Here is a 6,001-nt window from a genome sequence, read left to right on the forward strand (position 1 = left end):
AGATGAGAAACATGTTGAATTGGTTGCTGCATGGGAGATGAATAATTCAAAGATTATTACTTGTGTTGATGCATAAAACCGAAGGGGTCTTGGAACAACGTAAATCCGACCGTGAATCTGCAAGAATGTAAAGAACACAAGATGTATCGTGGTTCACCCCAATGTTTGAGCTACGTCCACACTGATTGTATTTCTCTGAGAGTATTGTGAGGGAGAGAGAGCTTCTCTATGAGGATGAGAGCTCTGAACATGAGAGGCTTTGAGAGGGTGAGGGGGCTTGAGAATTATGAAGGTGAGGAGGCCCTTTTATAGACTAAGGGCTCATCCCATTCTTACATATTTGCCCCTTCCTTTATTACATAATTACATTTAAGTCCCCTGAGTATTTATATGAGATCTAAATACGGAGGCCCTAATTATGGTATAAACAATAGTCCCCCAAGTCTTCAATCAAGAGAGTTTTTTGGCTGGAGACTTGAAACTCAGTCCATGTGTGGGCCGAAGTAACTAGATGTCGTCTTGAACTGATGCTCGATATGAGACAGTGCTCAATCTGAAATAATGCTCAACTAGAAGTAGCACATGTTGCGAGGCTGCTCGGTTTGTGGCTTATGTTGCTTTGGTTGGCTCGGCTTGTGGCGTTGGAGGTGAATGAGTCCCTTTTATAGAATAAGGGCTCGCTCCTCAATACATAAGTGACGGGTTATGAGTGATGCTCGCGGCGAGGCAGTTGCTCAGCTGGCAGCGATGCTATCTAATGAAAGTGAGAGAGTCCATTTTATAAAATAAGGGCTCCCTCCTCAATACATAAATGATGGGCTAGAGTTGTTGCTCTATAATGATGGTGAGGGAGTCCCTTTTATAGAATAAGGGCTCACTCCTTAATACATAAGTGATGGGTGTTTTCTAATGAAAGTGAGGGAGTCCCTTGTATAGAATAAGGTTTCGCTCCTCAGTACATAAATAATGGGCTAAGTCCCCCAAGTATTTTTCATGAGGCCCAATATATGGTACATAATGTAGTCCCCTAAGTCTTTAGTCAATAGGGTCTGTTGGCTGAAGACTTCAAATTGAATTCATGTATGGGCCGAAGTGGCGGTTGTTCAGAGGCAATATTTGTATACCCTGCACTGAAGCTTTGTAGGTGAAGCTTTGCAAGTGAAGCTTTTGAAGCTGGAGCTTTGGTAAATGACGCTTTGAAAGCTGGAGCTCTGTAAATGAAGCTTTCGAAGCTAATTGACATGAGTGATGCTTATGAATGTTTATGTTGATTGACATGAGTGATGCTCATGGATGTTAACATGAGTGATGCTCATGAATGTTAACATGAGTGATGCTCATGAATGTTTATGTATGATTGACATGAGTAGTGCTCATGTATAATTTTGAAGTACTGGGCGTACTTTTGATCACCTAGTGGGTGATAATAGCGGAAGGCTGCCGAATAATTTTTGTAGCATTGGACGTACTTTTGATCACCTGGTTGGTGGTAATAGTAGCAGGCTGCTGAAATAATTTTTGTAGCACTGGGCGTAATTTTGATCACCTGGTTGGTGGTAATAGCAGCAGGCTGCCGAATAATTTTTGTAGCACTGGACGTACTTTTGATCACCTGGTTGGTGGTAATAGTAGCAGGCTGCCGAATAATTTTTGTAGCACTAGACGTACTTTTGATCACCTGGTTGGTGGTAATAGCGGCAGGTTGCTGAATAATTTTGGGGCCATAGGCCTGGCTCTTTTGGGCATATGGCCTTTGCCCTCCACATAACATTCCAGCCCATTATTTTGGGCTTGCCCTCTTTTTTTTTTTTTTAAATTAATTACCCTCTGATGGGGTTTATACAGATGTCTTTGAAAGATAAGAAAAATAAATCACATCACTTTAAAGTAAGGAACCCTTATCTTCCTCCTAGGTCTTCCCGTAGCTTTCTCAGAAAATAGGAACATGCATGATGAAAGTGTGGGCATCTTCTTTGGCTTTTGTGTTGTCCTCATGTGCTCTTCAGGAGAGCCTCCCTTTTTCTTTTTCTTTTCTTTTCCTTTTCCTTTTTCTTTTTCTTTAACATGATGGTGTCATCTGTGAAGAGTGGGAACATGCACTCCTTCATGATGAGAGTCTTTATCTTTTCAGAAGTTAATGCCTTTCTGAATGGCTCCAGCTATCACGTTCGAGAGCATTCTCGAAGATTGTCATCTGCATGAACATGCCTGGTGGATGGATTATAAATCATGGTGGACATGTGGTTGCTGACAGTGACAGGTGGGACCCCATTAGATCGAGAGATTGAATCCCAGCTTCAGCATCCCAATAATTCCAAAGAGGAAGAGGAAGAAAACCCAGAACGAGGAACTTGCAAAAACACGAAGCCAACCACAACAGTGTTCAATCTTTAATGTGGGCCCTTAAGGCGATGTTGAGTTGCCTTTGTGGATCTAGGGTATTTCTTGTTGCAGTTACCGGAGCTTGACGGTCCCTCTTTCCTTTTTTGGCCCGCTGGGTTTGCAACTTGAGTGTTCATTTCTCTCGGATATCAACTTGATCCGTGCTGCCTTTTTCATGCTCGGATCTGTGGGGTTTGAGATAAATTTTTTTTCTACTTTCAGGCAACAGATCCGTGAGCAACCTTTGGTTTTTGATCCGTGTCCTTTCTTTCTTGTGTTATGGCCTTATCTAAGCCCTCAGAGTCAGTTCCTCTGTAGAATGGATGAGTCTTCTCTTATTGTGGATCCGAGCGCTCTTTGGGACTTGGGGTTTTGCAGCCGAGATCCAGCGAGGATGATGAACTCCATGAATGGAACCGAGAGCAGTGGAGGCATGCATTGCAATTTCGATTTGGGGGACTTAGAGGAAATGGCGAAGAGGTTATAGGATAAAGGCATCTGTGAATGATGGCTTCTTTGCAAGGTCTATGAAGCATGTTCCTGAAGTAGGGGCTGTGGGAGAGAATGAGGCGGTGGAAATGGTAGGTGGAGCCCATGGCATGGACGACCATATCGGAGAAGACATCGGAATTGAAGCCCTCCGTCTATATATGGTCTCAAAGGGCTGTGAGGTTGCAATCCAGCGCATGCAAATCTCACCTCGGTTGTCTTCAGTATCTCGTATGTGATTGCAGAAGTCTGTAGCCCTCCGTCTGTATGTGGTCGCAGAAGTCCGTGTCGTCTGTATCGAGCTTTCACTACTGGTTGCTCTTTTTCTAGCGAGGTGGGAGAAAACAGGACAAGCCAATGACGAAAATAGGACAACCCATCTTGATGCAGATCTCAATGACTAAAAAGCACACAACCCCAGAAATGTGAGAGAGAGAGAGAGAGAGAGAGAGAGAGAGAGAGAGAGAGAAAGAAAGAGAGAAAGAAAGAAAGGCCCAAAGAAAAGAGAACAATAAAAAATAAAAAAAGCTGCTTTACTTGCACAGTGGGAGAGAATTTCCCAATGAATGTGGGGTTGGAGGGAGAAAGAGATGGGCTATCTCTTGGTTTTGCAGATCTTCGGTGGACAGTGGTGAAATTTGATGAAAAAAATGAAAGAGAAACGACATAGGTTTTTGTGTCGACTCCCACAGACGGCGCCAAATGTTGATGCACAAAATCGGAGGGGTCTTGGAACAACGTAAATTCGATAGTGAATCCGGAAGAATGTAAAGAACACAAGATGTATCGTGGTTCATCCCAATGTTTGGACTACATCCACATTGATTGTATTTCTCTGAGAGTATTATAAGGGGTAGAGAGCTTCTCTGTGAGGATGAGAGCTCTGAACATGAGAGGCTTTGAGAAAGTGAGGGGGCTTGAGAATTGTGAGGGTGAGGAGGCCCTTTTATAAACTAAGGGCTCCTCCCCTTTTTACATATTTGCCCCTTCCTTTATTGCATAATTACATTTAAGTCCCTCGAGTATTTATACAAGATCTAAATACAGAGGCCCTAAGTATGGTATAAACAACTTGGATTAATAATTCTATTGATTTGGCTATTGGAATGCAACTGGCTAAGTTCTCAACATCTAAGGAAGTTTGGGATCACTTGGCAAAGTTGTATTCCAAGGCCAATTTTGCTAAGAGGTATCAATTGGAAATGGAGATTCATACAATCCAGCAAGGTGATAAGAGTATTCAAGTGTTTTACAATGAACTGACCAATCTTTGAGATCAACTTACATTAATTGAGCCTGAAGAACTCGGCATTGTCAAGCTCTATTGTAAATATAGAGAAGAACAACGTCTTCTTCAGTTTCTAATGCCTCTTCGGGATGAGTTCGAGACACTCCGTAGCTCCATCCTTCATCGAACTCCTCTTCCATCTATTGATTTTGTTCTTAATGAGTTACAAGCAAAAGAAGTTCGTGTGCAGTCGCATAGGCTCTCTTCATCGTTGTCAAATACTTCAGCATTTACTGTGGCAAGGTCTCGTAGGGTTGCTATGGATGAGTGTTCTTATTGTAAAGGAAAAGGGCATTGGAAATCCCAATGTCCTAAGTTGTCTCAGCAACATGAACTTCCACAGAAAGGAGGAGCAGCTGTTGTTTTACATATTGGAACTGATTCAAAATCTGAATCTAGGAAGGATGATTGGACATGGTAGTTTGAAGTTGGCATCGGCATTGATATGGTAGTTTTTAAAGTTGGCATCGACATTGACATGGTTGTGTTTTGAAGTTGGCATTGGCATTAGCATGGTTGTGTTTTTTTTTTTCGCATTGGCATTAGCACTAGAATTCGGAGTCTTGTATCCACATCTACTTTGGCAAACTCATGATTGTGTTCCGCCATGAGTTTGACGGGGGGTGTTGGAATTTAGTTTGAAATTTAGGTTGTTATCTTGCGGGCCAAGGATTAGTTACTTGCCCATTAAGTATTTGAGGTTGTTTAGGATTTGGGTTAGGGTTTTAGTCTAGGGTTTGCTTTGGTCTTTCTCATAAAGACCTCTTTGTTTTGTTTCTGATTATCTATCAATAAAGCTATGTTTTTCCGGTATACTTTTCTACTCTCCTGTCGTCAAGCATTCTCCCCTTAGAATCGTAACCCGTAAGGAAGCCCTTAACACGAAAATTAAAGAACGTGAAAGCCAAGTAAGTGGCTCTAAGGACATCCAACATTGTTTTGTGTCTAAATTTTCTTCAGCAAGACAATCTCCCTACTCCTTATGTGAAAAATATGAATGCTGTTGTTGCTCCAGTGTGATGAACTTACTTGGAGATGTAAATTTTGGATTTGATATTTTGTGTGTTTATATTTATGATGCTATACGTTTGTACCATACTTAACCAATCCCGAAACTACTGAGCATCGATCAACGTTATACCGTCAAGGGCCCAAAAGAGTTTCCCTCAAACCAGGAGGCCAATCACAACGCGACATGTGTCAACATCAGAAGCCAATCATAGCACGACACGTGTTAACATCAGAAGCCAATCACAACACGATACGTGTCAATGTCAGAATGAAACTAGAAACTCTCTTCTATAAATAAAGATCATTCTCTCACAATATTTCCTAATGTCATTTGTACTAAATCATGCACTAGTACTCACTAAAGGAGAGCTTGAACCTATGTACTTTTGTAAACCCTTCATAATTAATGAGAACTCCTTTACTCAGTGGACGTAGCCAATCTGGGTGAACCACATACATCTTGTGTTTGCTTCCCTGTCCTTATCCATTTACATACTTATCCATACTAGTGACCAGAGCAATCTAGCGAAGGTCACAAACTTAACACTTTCTGTTGTACCAAAGTCCTTACTGATTTTGTGCATCAACATTTGGCGCCGTATGTGGGAACGACACTTATTCCCACTATCTTCAGCTTTGTCAAGCTGGTTTCTACCATTCGTACACTCTCTTTTGACCAGGCATCCTTCTCCAACATGGGTAGCGAAGGAAGCCACAGCACACAGAATGACACCCTTCTTGCACCTAGTGCGAAGCAACAAAAGAAGGAAGGAAATAGGGTTGCTCTTCAAGTTAAAGTCGATTAGCTAAAAGCTCAGAACAACAAGATAC

Source organism: Malus domestica, chromosome 10 (assembly GCF_042453785.1).
Source record: "Malus domestica chromosome 10, GDT2T_hap1".
Lineage (NCBI taxonomy): Eukaryota > Viridiplantae > Streptophyta > Magnoliopsida > Rosales > Rosaceae > Malus > Malus domestica.